Genomic DNA, 10,208 nt, shown 5'->3' on the forward strand with positions numbered 1-10,208 from the left:
TAAATTCCCAATCCATCCCTTTTCCATTTTCAATAAACTTTAGAGAAGTTTCATATTCACAGCAAAACTGAAGGAAGGCACAGAGGTTTCCCATATACCCCCTGAACCTATACACTCTCAGTTGATCGAAAGAGTTGACAGATCCGATCTTCCCAACCCAGGGACTGAACCTGGGTCTACTGCATTGTAAGCAGATGCTTTCCAGTCTGAGCCACCAGGGAAGCCCCCAAAAGATAATCCAGTCCAGCTTGTGTTGTTTTTATTTTGCTGCCATTGTTTGAATTGGTAGGCTTATTCTAAAAATATGAAAATGTAAAAAATATAGAATACCCAAAGCAATCTTGAAAAATTGAATGACTTGTTATAATTAACATGTGATTCAGGGTCAGTCTTTTCATCTATCTTGTGAAGTTTCTCTTTTTTTTTTGCCCAATTTGCCATTGGGTTTTGGCCTTTTTCTCATTTTTAAAGAATTCTGATGCTATCTTTTTGCTGTTGTTCGGTTCCTAATTCCTGTCTGACTCTGAGACCCCGTGGACTACAGCACACCAGGCTTCTCTGCCCATTATCTCCCAGAGTTTGCTCAAACTCATGTCTGTTGAGTCCATGATGCTATCCAACCATCTCATCCTCAGTTGCCTCCTTCTCTTCCTGCCTTCAATCTTTTCCAGCATCAGGGTCTTTTCCAATGAGTCGGCCCTTTGCACCTGTATCTATATATTACTTTTTGCTGAATCCTGTCTGTAGGTCCAGAAATATCACTTGTGGAGATAAGTCCTCAACATAGAGAAGGAAAGTCTGGTTGTCCCACAGGAACCAAGGAGCAGTCTGTCCTCTACCGGGGATCCACACCATCATACCCTGCGAGCTTGTGTACATTGGGATGCTCACAGACGCTGAGGTGGGATGGACTGGCGTTAAACGGGACGCCCTCCAGGTTGAAGAGACCTCGAGGCTACATGAAGCAACAACTGTGGTAGGTAAGGCCTTTTGACTAAGATCAAGTGTAGAATGGGGTCTTCCCAGGTGGCAGAGTGGTTAAGAATCCACCTGCCAATGAAGGAGACGCAAGAGATGCAGGTTCAATCCCTGGGTCAGGGAGATCCCTTGGAGGAGGAAATGGCAACCCACTCCAGTGTTCTCGCCTGGGAAATCCCATGGACGGAGGAGCCTCATGGGATACAGTCCATGGGGATGCAAAGAGTCAGACATGACCGAGCAACTGAGCACACAAGCACAGAGCATAAGTCAGAGGAGAAACCAGACTCCAGGTCAGATGGAAATGTTCTGTATGAGCTGATCACAGGGGCCAGCCTGGCTTTAGAAACATTAGAGCATTGACAGAAATGGCTCACGGGTGCTAGTCATATTATTCACAGCAGCCATGACGTGGAGCAACCTACGTGTGGCACTGACCGTTGAATGGATAGACGCTATGGTGCATTTATACATACAGTGCAGTGGAATACTACTCAGACATAAAAAAGAATGAAGTAATGTCATTTGCAGCAACACGGCTGGACCTAGAGATTGTCACACTAAGGGAAGTCAGCCAAAGACAATATCATGGTAGTCAAGTTCAAGAGGTGCAAAGAGTCCCGTACAGGATAAACCCAAGAGGAAACAGGCAAAGACGCATAATAACCACACTAACAAAGAGTAAACACAAAGAATATTAAAAGCAGCAAGGGAAAAGCAACAAGTAAGATCTAAGGAAAACCCATACAGCTGATTTTTCAGCAGAAAATTTGCATGCCAGAAGGGAATGATAGGATCTATTTAAAGTACTGAAAAGGAAAACCTACAACTAAGATTACCATACCCAGCAAGGATATCATTTAAAATGGATGGCGAAATTAAAAGCTTTTCAGACAAGCAAAGGTTAAGAGAATTCAGTACCACCAAATAAGCTTTCAGCTCAGTTCAGTTCACTCGCTCAGTCCTGTCCGACTCTTTGTGACCCCATGAATCGCAGCACTCCAGGCCTCCCTGTCCATCACCAACTCCGGGAGTTTACTCAAACTCAACCCATCAAGTCAGTGATGCCATCCAGCCATCTCATCCTCTGTCGTCCCCTTCTCCTCCTGCCCCCAATCCCTCCCAGCATCAGGGTCTTTTCCAATGAGTCAGCACTTTGCATCAGGTGGCCAAAGTACTGGAGTTTCAGCTTCAGCATCAGTCCTTCCAATGAACACCCAGGACTGATTTCCTTTAGAATGAGCTGGTTGGATCTCCTTGCAGTCCAAGGGACTCTCAAGAGTCTTCTCTAACACCACAGTTCAAAAGCATCAATTCTTCGGTGCTAAGCTTTCCTCACAGTCGAACTCTCACATCCATACATGACCACTGGAAAAACCATAGCCTTGACTAGACAGACCTTTGTTGGCAAAGTAATGTCTCTGTTTTTTAATATGCTGTCTAGGTTGGTCATAACTTTCCTTCCAAGGAGCAAGCGTCTTTTAATTTCATGGCTGCAATCACCATCTGCACTGATCTTGGAGCCCAAAAGAACAAAGTCTGACACTTTCCACTGTCTCCCCATCTATTTGCCATGAAGTGATGGGACCAGATGCCATGATCTTAGTTTTCTGAATGTTGAGCTTTAAGCCAACTTTTTCACTCTCCTCTTTCACTTTCATCAAGAGGCTTTTTAGTTCATTTTCACTTTCTGCCATTTACAACAAATGTTAAAGGGACTTATGTAGTCAAGAAATACAAGAGAAGAAAAAAATCTACAAAATCAAACCCCAAACAATTAAGAAAATGGCGATAGGAACATTTTTATCAATAATTACTTTGTAATGGATTAAATGCTCCAACCAAAAGGGCACAGACTGGCTGAATGGATACAAAAAGAAGACCTGTATATGTGTTTCTACAAGAAACCCACTTCAGACCTAAAGACACATATAGACTGAAAGTGAGTGGATGGAACAATATATTTCATGCAAATGGGCAGCAAAAGAAAGGTGTAGTAGCAATCCTCATATCACAAAATATACGTTAAAATAAAGAAGATTATTAGATCAAGGGATCAGTCCAATAGGAAAACCTAACAATTGTAAGTATCTATGCACTCAACATAGGAGCATGTCAAAACCCAAAACAAACACTAACAGACTGAAAGAGATGGGAATACCAGACCACCTGACCTGCCTCTTAAGAAACCTGTATGCAGGTCAGGAAGCAACAGTTAGAACTGGACATGGAACAACAGACTGGTTCCAAATAGGAAAAGGAGTACGTCAAGGCTGTATATTGTCACCCTGCTTATTTAACTTATGTGCAGAGCACATCATGAGAAACTCTGGGCTGGAGGAAGCACAAGGTGGAACCAAGATTGCTGGGAGAAATATCAATAACCTCAGATATGCAGATGACACCACCCTTATGGCAGAATGTGAAGAGGAACTAAAGAGCCTCTTGATGAAAGTGAAAGAGGAGAGTGAAAAAGTTGGCTTAAAGCTCAACATTCAGAAAACTAAGATCATGGCACTCGGTCCCATCACTTCATGGCAAATAGATGGGGAAACAGTGGAAACAGTGGCTGACTTTATTTTTCTGGGCTCCAGAATCACTGCAGATGGTGATTGTAGCCATGAAATTAAAAGACGCTAGCTCCTTGGAAGGAAAGTTATGACCAACCTAGACAGCATATTAAAAAGCAGAGACATTACTTTGCCAACAAAGGTTGTCTAGTCAAGGCTATGGTTTTTCCAGTGGTCATGTATGGATGTGAGAGTTGGACTATAAAGAAAGCTGAACACAGAAGAATTGATGCTTTTGAACTATGGTGTTGGAGAAGACTCTTGAGAGGCCCTTGGACTGCAAGGAGATCCAACCAGTCCATCCTAAAGGAGATCAGTCCTGGGTGTTCATTGGAAGGACTGATGCTGAAGCTGAAACTCCAATACTTTGGCCACCTGATGCAAAGTGCTGACTCATTTGAAAAGACCCTGATGCTGGGAGGGATTGGGGCCAGGAGGAGAAGGGGACGACAGAGGATGAGATGGTTGGATGGCATCACTGACTCAATGGACATGAGTTTGGGTGGACTCCGGGAGTTGGTGATGGACAGGGAGGCCTGGCATGCTGTGGTTCATGGGCTCGCAAAGAGTCGGACATGTCTGAGTGATTGAACTGAACAGACATAAAAAGAGAAATTAACAGTAACACAATAATAGTAGGAGCCTATAACACCACACTCATACCAATGGACAGATCATCAGAACAAAATTAATGAGGAAACACAAGTCTTTTAAACTGTGGTGTAGGAGAAGACTCTTGAAAGTCCCTTGGACTGCAAGGAGATCCAACCAGTTCATCCTAAAGGAGATCAGTCCTGGGTGTTCATTGGAAGGACTGAAGCTGAAACTGCAATACTTTGGCCACCTGATGCAAAGTGCTGACTCACTGGAAAAGACCCTGACGCTGGGAGGGATTGTGGGCAGGAGGAGAAGTCTTAAATGATACATTAGATGAGATGGATCTCATTGATATCTTCAAGACAGTCAATCCAAATGCAGAAGAACACACCTTCTTCTAAAGTGCACATGGAACATTCTCTAGGATAGACCACATCTTGGGTCACAAGTCAAACCTCAGTAAATTTAAGAAAACTGAAATTATAGCGAGCATTTTTTTCTAACCACAACGCTATGAGACTCGATATCAATTACAAGAAAAAAAAACTGTAAAAAACACAAACACGTGGAGATTAAGCAATACGTTTCTAAATAACCAACAGGTTATGGAAGAAATCAAAAGGAAAATAAAAAAAATTTCTAGAAACAAATGACAATGAAAACCTGACAACTCAAAACCTATGCGATGCAGCAAAAGCAGTCCTAAGAAGGAAGTTTGTAGCAATACAATCCTACCTCAAGAAACAAGAAAAACGTCAAACAGACAACCTAACTTTACACCTAAAACAACTGGAAAAGGAAGAACAAAAAAGCCCTGAAAATTAGCATAAGGAAAGAAATTATAAAGATCCTAGCAGAAATAAATGAAAAAGAAACAATGGTAAAAATTAATAAAACTAAAAGATGGTTCTTTGAGAAGATAAACAAAATTGACAAGCCTTTAGCCAGACTCATCAAGAAAAAAAGAAGAATCAAATCAACAAAATTAGAAATGAAAAAGGAGAGGTTACTACAGACAATGCAGAAATACAAAGGATTATAAGAGACTGTTATGAACAACTATATGGCAATACGTGAGCCGTGAACTTCAAGATGCTCAAGCTCGTTTTAGAAAAGGCAGAGGAACCAGAGATCAAATTGCCAACATTAGCTGGATCATTGAAAAAGCAAGAGAGTTCTAGAAAAACAACTATTTCTGCTTTATTGACTATGCCAAAGCCTTTGACTGTGCAGATCACAATAAAGTGTGGAAAATTCTGAAAGAGATGGGAATACCAGACCACCTGACCTGCCTCTTGAGAAACCTGTATGTAGGTCAGGAAGCAACAGTAGAACTGGACATGGAACAACAGACTGGTTCCAAATAGGAAAAGGAGTATGTCAAGGCTGTATATTGTCACCATGCTTATTTAACTTATGTGCAGAGCACATCATGAGAAACGCTGGGCTGGAGGAAGCACAGGCTGGAATCAAGATTGCCGGGAGAAATATCAATAACCTCAGATATGCAGATGACACCACCCTTATGGCAGAATGTGAAGAAGAACTACAGAGCCTCTTGATGAAAGTGAAAGAGGAGAGTGAAAAAGTTGGCTTAAAGCTCAACATTCAGAAAACTAAGATCATGGCACTCGGTTCCATCACTTCATGGCAAATAGATGGGAAACAGTGGAAACAGTGGCTGACTTTATTTTTCTGGGCTCCAGAATCACTGCAGATGGTGATTGTAGCCATGAAATTAAAAGACGCTTGCTCCTTGGAAGGAAAGTTATGACCAACCTAGACAGCACATTAAAAAACAGAGACATTACTTTGCCAACAAAGGTCTATGGTTTTTCCAGTGGTCATGTATGAATGTGAGAGTTAGACTGCAAAGAAAGCTGAGCGCAGAAGAATTGATGCTTTTGAACTGTGGTGTTGGAGAAGAGTCTTGAGAGTCCCTTGGACTGCAAGGAGATCCAACCAGTCCATCCTAAAGGAAATCAGTCCTGAATATTCATTGGAAGGACTGATATTGAAGCTGAAACTCCAATACTTTGGCCACCTGATGTGAAGAGCTGACTCATTTGAAAAGACCCTGATGCTGAGAAAGATTGAGGGCAGGAGGAGAAGGGAACCACAGAGGATGAGATGGTTGGATAGCATCACTGACTCGATGGACATGGGTTTGGGTGGACTCCGGGAGTTGGTGATGGACATGGAGGCCTGGTGTGCTGCGGTTCATGGGGTCACAAAGAGTCAGACATGACTGAGCAACTGAACTTAAGTGTGGCCCCATCCACACAGTCACATCAGGACAGGCGGGTGGAGCCCCCCTCATCATCACAGGGTTAGGCCGAGATGTTGCCAATGTACCTAGTCCTTCCGCCCGGCCCTCTGAGCCCAGCCACATGGAGTTCTGGGTCTGAGTCACTACAGTATCCAAGCCCATCCTTTCCCGTGTCCTCGGGAATCCCTTCCTCTGTCTTGACTTCCAGAGTTAACCCCCTCATCCAGAGACCTCTGAGACGTCTCATATTTTCTACAACTCAGAGAATGGGAAGGACTGGAATGCAATTGCTTGTTGTTCATTTACAGAAAGAGAAGATGCAAAAAGAAGAAAAAGATACCTTATTATTCCAACATTATTCTGGGACACGTCAAATCACCACCATTCAGGTGTATATTCAGTGTCTGTATTTTGACAAAGTTTGTGTCAATTGGAAAATTTTGAGGAAAATCAACATCCAGGGGCTTTTTTTTTTTCTTTAATGCATATCGTGTTCTAAACAGAAGGAAAGTCTTGAATCAAATAATCCAGTTAAGGCAAAGAGAACATGGGCATGAATGAGAAAGACCGGTTCCATTTTAATCATTCAGTTTATACATGGAACTGTATCTCTTTAATCATTCAGTTTATACGTGGAACTATCTCATCAGGCTCAGGGGAGCATCAGCAGGAGCCCTCTGCTTGGGTGAGAAGTGCCGAGTTACGGAAGTGAGCAGAGTGAGCCACGTGACCCCACCCCCACCCCAAGGGCGCGAAGTGCCGAGTCCCGCGTCCGCGCTTGCTGACCTTTCTCCCCGCCGTGGACGCGCCCTTGGACGTTGACCCGGCCACTGAGTACCTCCTCATTCCCGAGAACCTGAGACCTGTCCATTGCGGGTTTACAAGCAGCAGAAGGAGCCGAGACCCGAGAGGTTCAGCCGCACCACTTGGGCCCTGCGCTCCCCGCGGTTCTCCTCCGACGCCACTCCCGGAGGTGGAGGCGGGGTGCGGCCGAGGGCACCTGGGCGTCTGCCGCGTGTGTGCGCGCCGGCGAGAGGAGACGCGGCCGACTGGAGACGCGGCTTCTGGGCGGTGAGTTTGAGAGACGGAGCCGTGCTCTCCGCCTGCAGCGAGCCTTCCTGCGCCGCGCTCAGGGTGAGCCCCCGGCTGCACGGAGCGGGGGTCTTCCTGAATGTCGGGATCGTTTCCTCCTACCGCGTTGGCGAGAGGTCCCGTGTCGTTACATTCACTCAAGTTCCCGCTGCGTCCATTTTTCTCTGCATCGCATCCTAGCCAGGACGACCTGAGGATCCTGAGGATCTGCCCTGTGAGTCTGGGCACTGGCGGTCCTCGCCGAATCCGGGGCAAAGCGAGTGGCCCCGACCGCCGAGGCGCGGGGAGAGAACTGTCGTGTGCGCGGGGCTGTGACCGGGACGTCCCCGTTTGCTGCCCGCGTGACGCAAAAGCGCAGCAGAGAAATACAGAATAGTTCATGAATCACTAACACAAATGGTATAAGGGAAGCTTACATTTCCAGAAGTAGTGTTGTGGTTTCCGGACTTATTTCTATTTCCATTATTGGTTGGTTTTTTTTTCAGATCAATTTCCAGAAGTTTTCTTTAATTTTCTCTAATTGTAACCTAGTGTGTGATGGAGGTTCTTTATATTATGGAAACAAGACTTGTTTCAACAGTAAAACTGTGTGCATGCAATCAGTTTCATTCAAGAGCTGAAAAACACATTCATTTCAAGTGCACAGTGACTGCCGTATTCCGTTTCTACTGCACGTTGCTGAGCCTTCTGACCCCAGCAGGACCCTCCTGGCCGTGACAGGAGGCCTGGCACGACCTGAGAGGTTGATGAAGTCAATGGGGAAAAGTCACGATCTTGCATACACTGTGAAGCTGTGATGATAAAGGAAGTGAAGAAGACCCTGCCAGGGTCAGTTGACTTCTCTCAGGACAGAGTACTGTGTCCAGTGCCCCTAAATGGACACACACTGCCCGGCACTGAGCTGACCTCAAGAATGCTTGCTGAATTAACAAATGCCTCCATTTGCAGACAGACTACAGACCATGTCTCTCAAATCTGTCTTTTGGAGAAATCGGAGACGTGAAAAAGAAATTCCATGAGGTGGGCCCACCTCAAGTCCACTAGGTTCGCCTGTGGCCTCCACGTGCCCCCACTGCCACTCAGCTCCCCTGCAAGGGGATTTTATGAATATGGTTCCTATTTCCTCCTTATTTACATCCCACCTCCTTAATCCCATCAAGTGTTGACTTATTTCTGGAATAAGTGAGATTTTATTAAGGATGGGGGCTTCGCTGATAGCTCAGCTAGTAAAGAATCTGCCTGCAACACAGGAGACAGAGGAGACGGAGGCTGGACCCCTGGGTCAGGAAGACCCCCTGGAGGAGGGCATGGCAGCCCGCTCCAGTGTTCTTGCCTGGAGAGTCCCATGGACAGAGGAGCCTGGCGAGTGGCAGTCCATGGGGTCGCAACGAGTCGGACACAAGTGAGCGACTGAGCACAAGCTATAATCAATTCTGAAAAGTTCTTGACAAGGTAGCTTACTGTCTCTCTGTCTTAGCAGACGCTTGGCGTCCAGTGTGTGTTTACAATCAGAGCATCTCTCAGACGAGCCCGTTTCAGGGACTCGGTAGCCACGTGGGACTGGAGCTACCTTAATAGACAGCGAAATCAAGACCCTTTCACCAGTTGAGTGAAGAGTCTGATGATGACCATGGCATTTCATGTAACCAGCATCACATATCTCAGGAACAGGACCGTGAGCGTTTCTGTTTGAGCCTTCATTACCTAGTCCTGGGGACGGCACACAGTAGGTTCTGTGTTTAAATGTGTGGGGGCAGCTTCTAAGGAGGAGTCATCAGCCCACAGGTTAAGTCATATGCACAACTAAATCATGCATGTTTTCAGCAGACATGGCCATCTTATCTGCCTGCCTTCTCCTCTCAAACCCATGTACCTGAACTGTGGACAAGTACACTGGCCACAGTGCATCAACTCCTGCAGAAGGAGCCCAGTGGGGATGATTGATTGTACCCCCTTCTGCCCTCCGGGCTTCAGAAGAATGAACTCAGGGCTATTTTCCAGCTGAGGGAACTGGTACCCAAGATCCAACTGAGAGGGTAACAGGCAGGAAGGCCAGGCATCTCCAAATGGAGGAAATAGGCTGCAAGTGTCAGACATTTTTATCTGTTAAGCGGCAGGAGGAAACAAACTAGTGATATTTTCCCTTCTCTATACAAATTTAAAAGGAGGTTTCTCTTATTTTTTTTTCATTTATTTTTATTAGTTGGAGGCTAATTACTTTACAATATTATAGTGGTTTTTGTCATACATTGACATGAATCAGCCATGGATATACATGTATTCCCCATCCCGATCCCCCCTCCCACCTCCCTCTCTGCCCGATCCCTCTGGGTCTTCCCAGTGCACCAGGCCCGAGCACTTGTCTCATGCACCCAACCTGGGCTGGTGATCTGTTTCACCCTAGATAATATACATGTTTCGATGCTGTTCTCTCGAAACATCCCACCCTCGCCTTCTCCCACAGAGTCCAAAAGTCTGTTCTGTACATCTGTGTCTCTTTTTCTGTTTTCCATATAGGGTTATCGTTACCATCTTTCTAAATTCCATATATATGTGTTAGTATACTGTAATGGTCTTTATCGTTCTGGCTTACTTCACTCTGTATAATGGGCTCCAGTTTCATCCATCTCATTAGAACTGATTCAAATGAATTCTTTTTAATGGCTGAGTAATATTCCATGGTGTATATGTACCACAGCTTC

The sequence above is a fragment of the Odocoileus virginianus genome, chromosome 20 (assembly GCF_023699985.2).
Source record: "Odocoileus virginianus isolate 20LAN1187 ecotype Illinois chromosome 20, Ovbor_1.2, whole genome shotgun sequence".
NCBI classification, from domain to species: domain Eukaryota; kingdom Metazoa; phylum Chordata; class Mammalia; order Artiodactyla; family Cervidae; genus Odocoileus; species Odocoileus virginianus.